A 15307-nucleotide genomic window follows, 5' to 3' on the forward strand; every position below is an offset into this window, starting at 1 on the left:
GATTGATTAATTAACTGATACAACTGATTTGGTATTGATTCATTGATTCAGGTCTAGCTACATTTGGAAATTAAAACTCAACGACTCATTCTTGTATATTACAAGAAGTTGCTAGGCTGTTTCATATTGAAGCAGCTAAATAAAGTATTAAATTGGCTGACAGTTGAAGTGTTGTATGGTATCGAAATTAAATAAAAAATGTAAAACAACTGTAGCCTAAATGTGAATCTTTTTATACCTGTCTCATATTCAAGCAGGCAAAATAAAGTGTGAAGTTGGTTGACAGTTGGAGTTTATGGTTTCAGAATGTAATAAATTAAAATGCAACTGAATTGACAGTATCATTTATTTTGTATGAATATCAAATCATAAAAATATAATTATATTTCTAGTGCATAGTAAGATAAATATAATAATATTGCTATGTAGGATACCATACGTTCCCGTGCGCATGCTGACGTAAGATAGCGTGGCCGAGCGGTCTAAGGCGCTGGATTAAGGCTCCAGTCTCTTCGGGGGCGTGGGTTCGAATCCCACCGCTGTCAGGTAAATTTTGACGGAACTTTAGTTACGTCACAAGGTTATCTGTAAATAAACAGTAATTGCCGCGTAAACCACTTCAAACAGGGAGATACATTTCCAAGTAGATATGCTGTAATGCATAGATCTATCCTTAGTAGAAAAAGTTGCATGGAGTGACTGTCAAATTAAACATGATGTCCGAGGAAGACAAAAAGTATTACCACTAGGTCGCACTGTTGCGTTACTAATTGCCTTTTTCGAATACTTCTGGCTTGTCTGCGTTCACTTCAATGACATTTACACACTTCCAAATTCACAAAATGTTCTCCTAAACTATTGGTTTACATTCCCCCCAATTAAGAGCAGGCTTATGTGAACCATTAGGCCTATATATTACTGTTTTCACCCAACAGAGAGAGAGAGTAATATTTACTGTTCACTTTTTATTGTTTATTTCACTTTTGTTTATCCATTTCACTTGCTTTGGCAATGTAAAAAATGTCTTTCCCATGCCAATAAAGCCCCTTGAATTGAATTGAGAGCGAGAGCGATAGAGACAGAGTGAGAGCCTGAGTCTGAAAAACTGTCTGAGTGGTGTCTGTATGAGAGAAAGAGCAGTGGAATCAGATACAGGTGTAGAGGGAGGAGGGAGACCACTGGGCACACACTGGTTGAATCAACGTTGTTTCGACATCATTTCAATAAAATGACGTTGAACCAACGTGGAATAGACGTCGAATTGACGTCTGTGCCCAGTGGGAGGTGCGTGGGGTGAAGATAGGTATGTGACATTTGAATGAGTAACACATGGGAAATGTTCCTGTCTAGCTAGGCTAGGGAGGCCCATGCCTCACTCAGTAATGTGATACATATTTTGTGGTCCATTTTCAACTTTCAGACATGTAGCCTACACACAAACACGTACACAGGTAGGCTACAGGCATGCTTTCAGGCACACACACACACTCGTGAAGGCATTATTATGATGATAATAATAAATCACCACATGACCATGCAACTGGGGGTCACATCATTTTTAAACAGTAGGCTCGAACAGTGTAAGACATTTTTGTAACAATTCAAACATAATTAGCGCCAAAATGTGTTTAATCTTAAAACCAAGAAAATCCATCCATGAAACATGGAATTTCCATAAAGTAGCCTAAACCACGAGTTCTTTAAAAAAAAAGTAAACCTCAACCCACTTTGTCCTACTGACTGGTCCTGTGTAGGTCACAGGAGGTGGGTGGCACGTTAATGGGGGAGGAAGGGGAGAATTCTCTGGTCTAATGAAACCAAGATTGAACTCCTTGGCCTGAATGCCAAGCGTGACATCTGGAGGAAACCTGGCACCATCCCTACGGTGCAGAATCATGCTGTGAGGATGTTTTTCAGCGACAGGAACTGGGAGACTAGTCAGGATCGAGGCAAAGATGAACGGAGTAAAGTACAGAGATATCCATGATGAAAATGTGCTCCAGAGTGCTCAGGACCTCAGACTGGGGCGAAGGTTCACCTTCCAACAGTACAACGACTCTAAGCACACAGCCAAGACAACGCAGGAGTGGCTTAGGGACAAGTCTCTGAATGTCCTTGAGTGGACCAGCTAGAGTACGGACTGGAACCCGATCGAACATCTTGGGAGAGATCTGAAAATAGCTGTGCAGCGCCACTCCCCATTCAACCTGACAGAGCTTGAGAGGATCTGCAGAGAATCTGCAGTATTTGGCACACCAAATATAGGTGTGCCAAGCTTGTAGCGGCATACCCAAGAAGACTCCAGGCTGTAAACGGTGCCAAAAGTGCTTCAACAAAGTACTGAGTAAATGGTCTGAATACTTATGTAAATGTGAGCAAGTCTTTTTTTAATATACATTTGAAAACACTTCTAAAAACCTGTTTTAGCTTTGACATTATGGAGTATTGTGTGTAAATTGATTATTTTAGGAGAAGGCTGTAGCGTAACAAAATGTGGAAAAACTCAAGGGGTCTGAATACTTTCCAAATGCACAGTTCTTGCACTGGCTCTATGCACATTCACTGGACTCTACCCCAAAATTCTACACATACTACACTGACACTCTAACACCAGTGGAGGCTTTAGCTCCTCCCACCAGCCTCCACTATCCAACACACACACACACACACACACACACACACACACACACACACACACACACACACACACACACACACACACACACACACACACACACACACACACACATACTCACACACTGCATACGCTCACACACACAAACACATATTGATGACACACACATATACACACTTTAACACTCTTCAGATATGCTGCTGCTACTCTTATCTATCCTGATTGTCTGGTCACTTTAACCTCTATTCATTTGAAATATTTTTTACTGTTTAACTCAGCATTTTTGGGAAAGGGCTTGTAAGCAAGTAAGAATTTCATGGTAAAGTCTAGACCTGTTGCATTCGGCACATGTAACAAATTAAACTTGATTTGAATGACTGAGAGGTACAGTTGAAGTCGGAAGTTTACATACACCTTAGCCAAATACATTTAAACTCAGTTTTTCACAATTCCTGACATTTAATCCTAGTAAAAATTCAGTTTCTTAGGTCAGTTAGGATCACCACTTTATTTTAAGAATGTGAAATGTCAGAATAAGAGTAGAGAGAATTATTTATTTCAGCTTTTACTTCTTTCATCACACTCCCAGTGGGTCAGAAGTTTACATACACTCAATTAGTATTTGGTAGCATTGCCTTTAAATTGTTAAACTTGGGTCAAACATTTCGGGTAGCCTTCCACAAGCTTCCCACAATAAGTTGGGTGAATTATGGCCCATTCCTCCTGACAGAGCTGGTGTAACGGAGTCAGGTTTGTAGGCCTCCTTGCTCACACACACCTTTTCAGTTCTGCCCACAAACTTTCTATAGGATTGAGGTCAGTGCTTTTGATGGCCTTAAGCCATTTTGTCACAACTTTGGAAGTATGCTTGGGGTCATTGTCCATTTGGAAGACCCATTTGCGACCAAGCTTTAACTTCCTGACTGATGTCTTGAGATGTTGCTTCAATATATGTCCACATAATTTTCTTTCCTCATGATGCCATCTATTTTGTGAAGTGCACCAGTCCCTGCTGCAGCAAAGCACCCCCACAACATGATGCTGCCACCCCAGTGCTTCACAGTTGGGATGGTGTTCTTCGGCTTGCAAGCCTCTCCCTTTTCCCTCCAAACATAACGATGGTCATTATGGCCAAACAGTTCTATTTTTGTTTCATCAGAACAGAGGACATTTCTCCAAAAAGTACGATCTTTGTCCCCATGTGCAGTTGCAAACCGTAGTCTGGCTTTTTTATGGCGGTTTTGGAGCAGTGGCTTCTTCCTTGCTGAGCGGCCTTTCAGGTTAGGTCGATATAGGACTCGTTCTACTGTGGATATAGATACTTTGTACCTGTTTCCTCCAGCATCTTCACAAGGTTCTTTGCTGTTGTACTGGGATTGATTTGCACTTTTCGCACCAAAGTACGTTCATCTCTAGGAGACAGAACCCGCTCCTTCCTGAGCAGTATGACGGCTGCGTGGTGCCATGGTGTTTATACTTGCGTACTATTGTTTGTACAGATGAACGTGGTACCTTCAGGAGTTTGGAAATTACTCCCAAGGATGAACCAGACTTGTAGAGGTCTACAATTGTAAAGAGGCACAGAGTTTGAAGGTAGGCCTTGAAATACATCCACAGGTACACCTCCAATTGACTCAAACGATGTCAATTAGCCTATCAGAAGCTTCTAAAGCCATGACATCATTTTCTGGAATTTTCCAAGCTGTTTAAAGGCACAGTCAACTTAGTATATGTTAACTTCTGACACACTGGAACTGTGATACAGTGAATTATAAGTGAAATAATCTGTCTGTAAACAGTTGTTGGAAAAATGACTTGTGTCATGCACAAAGTAGATGTCCTAACCGACTTGCCAAAACTATAGTTTGTTATCAAGACATTTGTGGAGTGGTTGAAAAACAAGGTTTAATGACTCCAACCTAAGTGTATTTAAACTTCTGACTTCAACTGTACATAAGACAGAAGGTTACTTAAGGAAAAAACAAATGGAGGGTGGTTGGTCAGGATGGATGGGTGGATGGTTGTGTGTTCGAATCTCATCACTGGCAATTTTAGCTAATTATCAACTTTTCAAATATTTACATGTTTTGAAGTACTTTGCAACTACTTAGCATGTTAGCTAACCCTTCTCCTAACATCAATTTAGCTAAGCCTTCCCCTAACCCTGACCTTAACCCCTAGCCTAGCTAATGTTAGCCAGCTAGCTAATGTTAGCATTAGCCAACTAGCCACCTAGCTAACATTAGCACCAACAAATTGGAATTTGTAACGTATGATACGTTTAGAAAATTTGTAACACATTGTATGTTTTCAAACTTCCTAACATATTGTACAAATTGCAATTCCTAACATAATGTATACATTGCAATTCATAACATAAGAAATGGATGATGGACCAGGGTTTCCATTAGCCGGTAACAGCCGGCTTTTGTCCACCAAAAAATAATAGAAAAGCCGATAAATAATATTGGCATCGGCCAGTTCTCCGGAAGAAGAAGAAAAAAATCCCATTTTGAAATAATGCTTTTTAGCCTATTCATTGATGGAAATAACAGTCAATGTAAATACATTTGACTAGTCATGCATATTGGTCTAAAGGGTAATTTGCATAATTTAGCGGAATTAAATTGCTGCATGTGTATGTAACAGTTTAACTTTAGTACATCCCCTCGCCCCGAACCGGGCGCGAACCAGGGACCCTCTGCACACATCAACAACAGTCACCCACGAAGCATCGTTACCCATCGCTCCACAAAAGCCGCGGCCCTTGCAGAGCAAGGGGAACCACTACTTCAAGGTCTCAAAGCGAGTGACGTCACCGTTTGAAAGGCTATTAGCGCGCACCACCGCTAACTAGCTAGCCATTTCACATCGGTTACATGTACAGTATATTCGTTATGTATATTCTTATTTATCACACGTGTACAGCATACAGATACAGAGCCTTTGAGTGAAAAATCTGTCAGACAGTGCAAGAGTTGCTCCTGCAGCATTTTGTGATGCTACCAAGACAACTGAGAACTCTGAAAAATACGAGGTCAAATCATGATGTCAGGGATCTTCAGGTCGGAAAGTCGGAGCTTCCCGAGTTGGAATTCCGAGTTAGAGGACCGCTCAAAAGATTTTTCCCAGTCGGAGCTCGTTATTTCCCCAGTTGTCTTGAATGCACTGAGGTCGGAAGTATGAGATATCCGTGGCATCAAACGGCAACAGAAGGCAGGCTTCATCAACGGGTCACACACCACTTTGCAATGAGCAGTATGCATTTTGAAAACATTTACTTAATTGTTTGAAACCTGAAAGTTTTAATATACTGAACAAAAATATTAATGCAATATGCAACAATTTTTACAATTTTACTGAGTTACAGTTCATATAAGGAAATCAGTCAATTTAAATAAATTCATTAGGCCCTAATCTATGGATTTCACATGACTGGATGCCGGGCCCAGCCAATCAAAATTTGTTTTCCCCCACAAAATGGCTTTATTACAGACAGAAATACTTCTCAGTTTCACCAGCTGTCCAGGTGGCTGGTCTCAGACGATCCTGCAGGTGAAGAAGCCAGATGTGGAGGTCCTGGGCTGGCATGGTTACACGTGGTCTGCGGTTGTGAGGGCGGTTGGACTTACTGACAAATTCTCTAAAATGATGTTGGAGGCGGCTTATGGTAGAGCATGGAGATTAAATTATCTGGAAACAGCTCTGGTGGACATTCCTGCAGTCAGCATGCCAATTTCTTGCTATCTCAAAACTTGAGATATCTGTGGAATTTTGTTGTGTGACAAAACTGCACATTTTAGAGTTGCCTTTTATTATCCCCAGCACAAGTTGCACGTGTTTAATGATCATGCTGTTTAATCATCTTATTGATATGCCACACCTGTCAGGTGGATGGATTATCTTGCCAATGGAGAAATTCGCACTAACAGGAATGTAAACAAATTTGTGCACAAAATTTGATAGAAATCCGCTTTTTGTGCGTATGGAACATTTCTGGGATCTTTTATTTCAGCTCATGAATCATCATGGGACCAACACTTTACATGTTGCATTTATATTTTTGTTCAGGATACATATTGTGTGGCATGTCTTACCTTACTTTCAAGTAGCCTATTAGATCTCCTCTCTTTCAAAATTTCTAACAGATATAAAACCGCTCCCACACGCAGTGCCCTTTTGACAACTGCGTTTTCCGTCTAATTGCATTATGGAACGAACATTCATGCATAGCCTAGTACCGTGTGCGTATTTCTGCGTGTATAATGAGAAGAAATAATAGATTATCAACATTTTAAGGAAAACGTTTGGATCTGTTGCATCGGTCTCATTGGTTTTAGAGTTGTTTTTATTTGTATGTAGCCTATTGGTTGTATGAATTTGGGATCTATCTGTCCCACATCTGTTTGGAATAGGCTATTTCTTACTCGACAAGCTGACCAATATAATAGCTAACCTAAACGTTTCTACTATAGTAGATTGACATAGGATAGTGATTTTAGCTGTTCATTAGTCGTCTTGTTGGCTGAGCAAAAGTAAATGTGGACAGTTAATCTTACATGTTCAAAGTGAATTCTGATGTGCACTTCGAACATGTAAGATTAATTGTCCACATTTACTTTTGCTCAGCCAACACTTGCATGTTCTGTTAATATGAATTACCATATTCTAAATGTGATTTCTTTCATTCCCGAGCAGCGTGGGTGGACGCACTAATCAGGTTACGCACCCAATGCTTATGGGTCTTCTTGGTCTTCCTTTCCTGTGGCGGTCCTCATAAGAGCCAGTTTCATCATAGCACTTGATGGTTTTTGCGACTGCACTTGAAGAAGCTTTCAAAGTTCTTTAAATTTTCCAGATTGACTGACCTTCATGTCTTAAATTTCTCAAATGTCCAGGAAATTAAAATGTTGCCGGTCAAATGAAACCCTGCTACCCTGTGATGGACATCCAGAAATGAATACATACCATCAGTGCTTGACTTGGGATGGAAGAAGTGCAGGAACCGTCTTTGTCCAAGTTCCATGACTTCTCCATGACTTTTAACACATGTTTCATTGCTATTATTATAGCCTACATAAAAAAGTAAGCATTATTGATACTGGGAAGCTACTGTGTCTGATCCCATGTAGACCTTCCCCCTCCTGCAGTTGTGCCCTTGATTAAGGCACTTAAAGTACTCATTACATTTGGAATACTTAGCAGAACAGGAAAATAAAAAAATTAACTTACTTATCAGGATAACACATGGTCACCCCTACTGCATATGGTCTGGCGGACTCACTAAACACAAATGCATCTTTTGTAAATAATGTCTGAGTGTTGGATGCTCTGGGCTGTCCATAAATTTGAAAAACAAGAAAATGGTGCCATCTGCTTTGCTAAATAATAAGGAATTTAAAATTGTTTATACATTTACTTTTTATACTTAAGTATATTTTAACAATTATATTTACTTTTGATACTGAAGTATATTTTAAACCAAATACTATTAGACTTTTACTCAAGTAATATTTTACTGGGTGACTTTCACTTTTACTTGAGTAACTTTCCATTAAGGTATCTATACTTTAACTCAAGTATGACAATTTTTTTTTTTTTATCCTCATCAATCTACACATAATACCCCATAATGAAAAAGCAAAAACAGGTTTAGAAATTTAAGCAAATTTATTAGACATAAAATACTGAAATATCACATTTACATAAGTATTCAGACACCTTTACTTGTTGAAGCACCTTTGGCAGAAATTATAGCCTCGAGTCTTCTTGGGTATGATGCTACAAGCTTGGCACACCGTATTTGGGGAGTTTCTCCCATTCTTCTCTGCAGATCCTCTCAAGCTTTGTCCTATTCACTAACTGTCTTGGTGTGTTTGGACCATGATAGTTTGTTGGTGATGTGGACACCAAGGAACTTGAAGCTCTCAACCTGCTCCACTACAGCCCCATCGATGAGAATGGGGGTGTGCTCGATCCTCCTTTTCCTGTAGTCCACAATCATCTCCTTTGTCTTGATCACATTGAGGGAGAGGTTGCTATCCTGGCACCACATGGACAGGTCTCTGACCTCCTCCCTATAGGCTGTCTCATCGTTGTCGGTGATGAGGCCTACCACTGTTGTTTCGTCGGCAAACTTAATGATGGTGTTGGAGTCGTGCCTGGCTATGCAGTCATGAGTGAACAGGGAGTACAGGAGGGGAATGAGCACTCACCCCTGAGGGGCCCCCGTGTTGAGGATCAGTGTGGCGGATGTGTTGTTACTTACCCTTACCACCTGGGGGCGGCCCGCCAGGAAGTCCAGGATCCAGTTGCAGTCGGAGGTGTTTAGTCCCAGGGTCCTTAGCTTTGTGATAAGCTTTGAGGGCACTATGGTGTTGAACGCTGAGCTGTAGTCAATGAATAGCATTCTCACATAGTTGTTCCTTTTGTCCAGGTGGGAAAGGGCAGTGTGGAGTGTAATAGAGATTGCATCATCTGTGGATCTGTTGGGGCGGTAAGCAAATTGGAGTGGGTCTAGGGTTTCTGGGATAATGGTGTTGATGTGAGCCATGACCAGCCTTACAAAGCACTTCATGGCTACAGATGTGAGTGCTACGGGTTGGTAGTCATTTAGGCAGGTTACCTTAGTGTTCTTGGGGACAGGGATTATGGTGGTCTGATTGAAACATGTTGGTATTACAGACTCAGTCAGAGACAGGTTAAAATGTCAGTGAAGACACTTGCCAGTTGGTCAGCGCATGCTCGGACAACATGTCCTTGTAATCCGTCTGGCCCTGCGGACTTGTGAATGTTGACCTGTTTAAAGGTCTTACTCACATTGGCTACGGAGAGCATGATCACACAGTCCAGAACAGCTGATGACCTCATGCATGCTTCAGTGTTACTTGCCTCGAAGTGAGCATAGAAGTAAATTAGCTCGTCTGGTACGCTCGTGTCACTGGGAAGCTCGCGGCTGTGCTTCCCTTTGTTGTTTGTAATAGTTTGCAAGCCCTGCCACATCCGACGAGCATCGGAGCTGGTGTAGTACGATTCAATCTTGGTCCTGTATTGATGCTTTGCCTGTTTGATGGTTGGTGGAGGGCATGGTGGGATTTATTATTAGCTTCCGGGTTAGAGTCCCTCTCCTTGAAATCAGCAGCTCCACCCTTTAGCTCAGTGCGGATGTTGCCTGTAATCCATGGCTTCTGGTTGGGGTATGTACGTACAGTCACTGTGGGGACAACATCATCTATGCACTTATTGATGAAGCCAGTGACTGATGTGGTGTACTCCTCGGAAGAATCCTGGAACATATTCCAGTCTGTGCTAGCAAAACAGTTCTATAGCTTATCATCTGCATCATCTGACCACTTCTTTATTGACCGAGTCACTGGTGCTTCCTGCTTTAGTTTTAGCTTGGAAGCAGGAATCAGGAGGATATAATTATGGTCAGATTTGCCAAATGGAGTTCGAGGGAGAGCTTTGTACGCGTCTCTGTGTGTGGAGTAAAGGTAGTCTAGAGTTTTTTCCCCCTGGTTGCACATTTAATATGCTGGTAGTAATGAGGTAAAATGGATTTAAGGTTCCCTGCATTAAAGTCCCCAGCCACTAGGAGCGCCGCTTCTGGATGAGCGTTTTCCTGTTTGCTTATGGCTGTGTACAGCTCATTGAGTGCGTATACAGCTCACTTAGTGCTAGCATCGGTTTGTGGTGGTAAATAGACAGCTATGAAAAATATAGATGAAAATTCTCCTGGTGAATAGTGTGTTCTACAGCTTATCATGAGATACTCTACCTCAGGCGAGCAAAACCTTGGACTTCCTTACTATTAGATTTTGTGCACCAGCTATTGTTAACAAATATATACAGACCGCCACCCCTTGTCTTACCGGAGGTGGCTGTTCAATTTGCCGATGCAGCGTAAAACCCGCCAGCTGTATGCTATTCATGTCGTCGTTCAGCCACGACTCGGTGAAACATAAGATATTACAGTTTATTGTCCCGTTGGTAGGATATTCGTGATCGTAGTTCTTCTATTTTGTTATCCAATTATTGTACATTGGCTAATATGACAGATGGTAGAGGCAGATTACCTATTCGCCATTGGATCCGTACAAGTCACCCTGACTTACATCCCAGATATCTCAATTTCTTTCTCATGCGAATCACAGGGATTTGGGCCTTGTCGGCTGTCTGAAGTAAATCCTTCTCGTCCGACTCGTTACAGAAATAAATCTTCTTCCCTTGCGAGGTGAGTAATTGCTGTCCTGATATCTAGACGCTCTTTTCGGTCATAAGAGACAGTGGCAGAAACATTATGTACAAAATAAGTTACAAATAACGCGAAAAAAACCCACATAATAGCACAATTGGTTAGGAGACAATAAAACGGCAGCCATCTCCTCCGGCGCCATTATGTATTTTCAGGGTCCTGAGATGTTCGATTGGCTGAGCCACTCAAGGACTATCAAAAACTTGTCCCGAAGCCACTCCTGCATTGTCTTGACTGTGTGCTTAGGGTCATTGTCCTGTTGGAAGATGAACCTTTGCCACAGTCTGAGGTCCTGAGCGCTCTGGAGCAGGTTTTCATGAAGGATCTCTCTGTACTTTGTTCCATTCATCTTTCCCTCGATCCTGACTAGTCTCCCAGTCCCTGCATGATGATGTGGGATGGTGCCATGTTTTCTCTGGACGTGCCGCTTGGCATTCAGGGCAAAGAGTTCAATCTCGGTTTCTTCAGACCAGAGAATCTTGTTTCTCATGGTCTCAGAGTACGTTAGGTGACTTTTGGCAAACTCCAAACGGGCTGTCATATGCCTTTTACAGAGGAGTGGCTTCCATCTGGCCACTCTACCATAAAGGCCTGATCGGTGGAGTGCTGTAGCGATGGCTGTCTTTCTGGAAGGTTCTCCCATCGCCACAGAGAAACTCTGGAGCTCTGTTAGAGTGACCATCAGGTTCTTGGTCACCTCCCTGACCAAGACACTTCTCCCCCGATTACTCAGTTTGGCCGGGCGGACAGCTCTAGTCTTGGCGGTTCCAAACTTCTTCCATTTAATAATGATGGAGTCCACCAGTGGTGGAAAAAGTACCCAAATGTCATACTTGAGTAAAAGTATACAGTTGAAGTCGAAGTTTACATACACTTAGGTTGGAGTCATTAAAACCCGTTTTTCAACCACTCCACAAATTTCTTGATAACAAACTAAAGTTTTGGCAAGTTGGTTAGGACATCTACTTTGTGCATGACACAAGTAATTTTCCAACAATTGTTTACAGACAGATTATTTCACTTATAATTCACTGTATCACAATTCCAGTGGGTCAGAAGTTTACATACACTAAGTTGACTGTGCCTTTAAACAGCTTGGAAAATTCATGAAAATGATGTCATGGCTTTAGAAGCTTCTGATAGGCTAATTGACATTGTTTGAGTAAATTGGAGGTGTACCTGTGGATGTATTTCAAGGCCTACCTTCAAACTCAGTGCCTCTTTGCTTGACATCATGGGAAAATCAAAAGAAATCAGCCAATACCTCAGAAAAACAATTGTAGACCTCCACAAGTCTGGTTCATCCTTGGAAGCAATTTCCAAACTCCTGAAGGTACCATGTTCATCTGTACAAACCATAGTACGCAAGTATAAACACCATGGCATCACGCAGCCGTCATACCGCTCAGGAAGGTGACGCATTCTGTCTCCAAGAGATGAACGTACTTTGGTGCGAAAAGTGCAAATCAATCCCTTAACAACATCAAAGGACCTTGTGAAGATGCTGGAGGAAACAGGTACAAAGTATCTATACCCACAGTAAAACGAGTCCTATATCGACATAACCTGAAAGGCCGCTCAGCAAGGAAGAAGCCACTGCTCCAAAACCGCCATAAAAAAGCCAGACTACGGTTTGCAACTGCACATGGGGACAAAGATCATACTTTTTGGAGAAATGTCCTCTGGTCTGATGAAACAAAAATAGAACTGTTTGGCCAGAATGACCATTGTTATGTTTGGAGGAAAAAGGGGGAGGCTTGCAAGCCGAAGAACACCATCCCAACTGTGAAGCACGGGGGTGGCAGCATCATGTTGTGGGGGTGCTTTGCTGCAGGAGGGACTGGTGCACTTCACAAAATAGATGGCATCATGAGGTAAGAAAATTATGTGGATATATTGAAGCAACATCTCAAGACATCAGTCAGGAAGTTAAAGCTTGGTCGCAAATGGGTCTTCCAAATGGACAATGACCACAAGCATACTTTCAAAGTTGTGGTAAAATGGCTTAAGGACACCAAAGTCAAGGTATGGGAGTGGCCATCACAAAGCCCTGACCCCCATCCTATAGAACATTTGTGGGCAGAACTCAGAAAGCGTGTGTGAGCATGGATGGCTACAAACCTGATTCAGTTACACCAGCTCTGTCAGGAGGAATGGGCCATAATTCACCCAACTTATTGTGGGAAGCTTGTGGAAGGCTACCCGAAACGTTTGACCCAAGTTAAACAATTTAAAGGCAATACTACCAAATACTAATTGAGTATATGTAAACTTCTGACCCACTGGGAATGTGATGAAAGAAAAGCTGAAATAAATCATTTTCTCTACTATTATTCTGCCATTTTACATTCTTAAAATGAAGTGGTGATCCTAACTGACCTAAGAGAGTAGGATTAAATGTCAGGGATTGTGAAAAACTGAGTTTAATGTATTTGGCTAAGGTGTATGTAAACTTCTGACTTGAACTGTAGATACCTTAATAGAAAGTTAATCATGTAAAAGTTTCCCATTAAAATACTACTTGAGTAGAAGTCTAAAAGTATTTGGTTCTAAATATACCTAAGTATGAAAAGTAAATGTCATTGATAAAATATACTTCGGTATCAAAAGTTAAAGCTAAAATAATTTAAAATTCCTTATATTAAGCAAAGCAGACAGCCTCATTTTCTTGTTTTTAAAATGTAAGGATATTCAGGGGCACACTCCAACACTCAGACATAATTTTCAAATTATGCATTTGTGTTTTGTGAGTCCGCCAGATCAGAGGCAGTAGGAATGACCACATATTCTCTTGATAAGTGTGTGACTTTGAATATATTCCTGTCCTGCTAAGCATTCAAAATGTATCAAGTACTTTATGGTGTCAAGGAAAATGTAGGGAGTAAAAAGTACATTATTTTCTTTAGGAACGTAGTTAAGTAAAAGTTGTCAAAAATATAATTTGTAAAGTACAGATTCCCCAAAAACTACTTAATAAAGTATTTCTACTTATTTCTACTTGACTTTACGCCACTGGAGGCCACAGTGTTCTTGGGAACCTTCAATGCTGCAGAAATGTCTTGCTACCCTTCCCCAGATCTATGCCTCGACACAATCATGTCTCGGAGCTCTACGGATAATTCCTTCATCCCCATGGCTTGGTTTTTGCTCTAACATGCACTGTTAGCGAGAGGTTGACCGATTATGATTTTTCAACGCCTATACCGATTTTTGGAGGACCAAAAAAAGCCGATACCGATTTTTATATATATTTGTAATAATGACAATTACAACAATACTGAATGAACAATGAACCCTTTTATTTTAACTTAATATAATACATAAATACATTCTATTTAGTCTCAAATAAATAATGAAACATGTTCAATTTGGTTAAATAATGCAAAAACACAGTGTTGGAGAAGAAAGTAAAAGTGCAATATGTGCCATGTAAAAAAGCTAACGTTTAAGTTCCTTGCTCAGAACATGAGAACATATGAAAGCTTGTTCTTCAATATTCCCAGTTAAGAAGTTTTAGGTTGTAGTTATTATAGGAATTATGACGCATTGACTATTTCTCTCTATACCATTTGTATTTCATATACCTTTGACTATTGGATGTTCTTATAGGCACTTTAGTATTGCCAGCCTAATCTCGGGAGTTGCATTGCTAAAAGCTGCTTGCAAACGCAGTAAAGTGCTGTTTGAATGAATGCTTACGAGCCTGCTGCTGCCTACCACCGCTCAGTCAGACTGCTCTATCAAATCATAGACTTTATTATAATAAACACACAGAAATACAAGCCTTTTGTCATTAATATGGTCAAATCCGGAAACTATAATTTAAAAAACAAAACGTTTATTCTGTCAGTGAAATACAGAACCATTCCGTATTTTGTCGAATGGGTGGCAACCCTAAGTCTAAGTCTAAATATTGCTGTTACATTGCACAACCGTCAATGTTATGTCATAATTATGTACAATTCTGGTAAATTAATTATGCTCTTTGTTAGTGTAACAGTATAACTTTAGCCCGTCCCCTCGCCCCGACCCGGGCGCGAACCAGGGACCCTCTGCACACATCAACAACATCGCTCCACAAAAGCCGCAGCCCTTGCAGAGCAAGGGGAACCACTACTTCAAGGTCTCAAAGCGAGGTTTTAAAAAATATACTTCTGTGTATTGATTTTAAGAAAGGCATTGATGATTATGGTTAGGTACATTGGTGCAACGAATGTGCTTTTCACGATTGCGCTTTTGTTAAATCACCCGTTTGGCAAAGTTGAAGCAGGCTGTGATTCGATGATAAATTAACAGGCACCTCATTGATTATATGCAACACAGGACAAGCTAGTTAACCTAGTAATATCAACCATGTGTAGTTAACTAGTGATTATGTGAAGATTGATTGTTTTAAGTTTAATGCTAACTAGCAACTT

At 40.9% G+C, this 15307-nt stretch overlaps 1 non-coding gene across 1 annotated transcript; it reads left to right on the top strand.

Moving 5' to 3' along the window:
• Positions 1-463: 463 nt before the first annotated feature.
• On the top strand, positions 464-545 carry trnal-aag. Its single transcript has one exon. It is a non-coding gene; the product is annotated as a tRNA-Leu (tRNA).
• Positions 546-15307: the final 14762 nt, after the last annotated feature.

Source organism: Salvelinus namaycush, chromosome 6 (assembly GCF_016432855.1).
Source record: "Salvelinus namaycush isolate Seneca chromosome 6, SaNama_1.0, whole genome shotgun sequence".
NCBI lineage: Eukaryota > Metazoa > Chordata > Actinopteri > Salmoniformes > Salmonidae > Salvelinus > Salvelinus namaycush.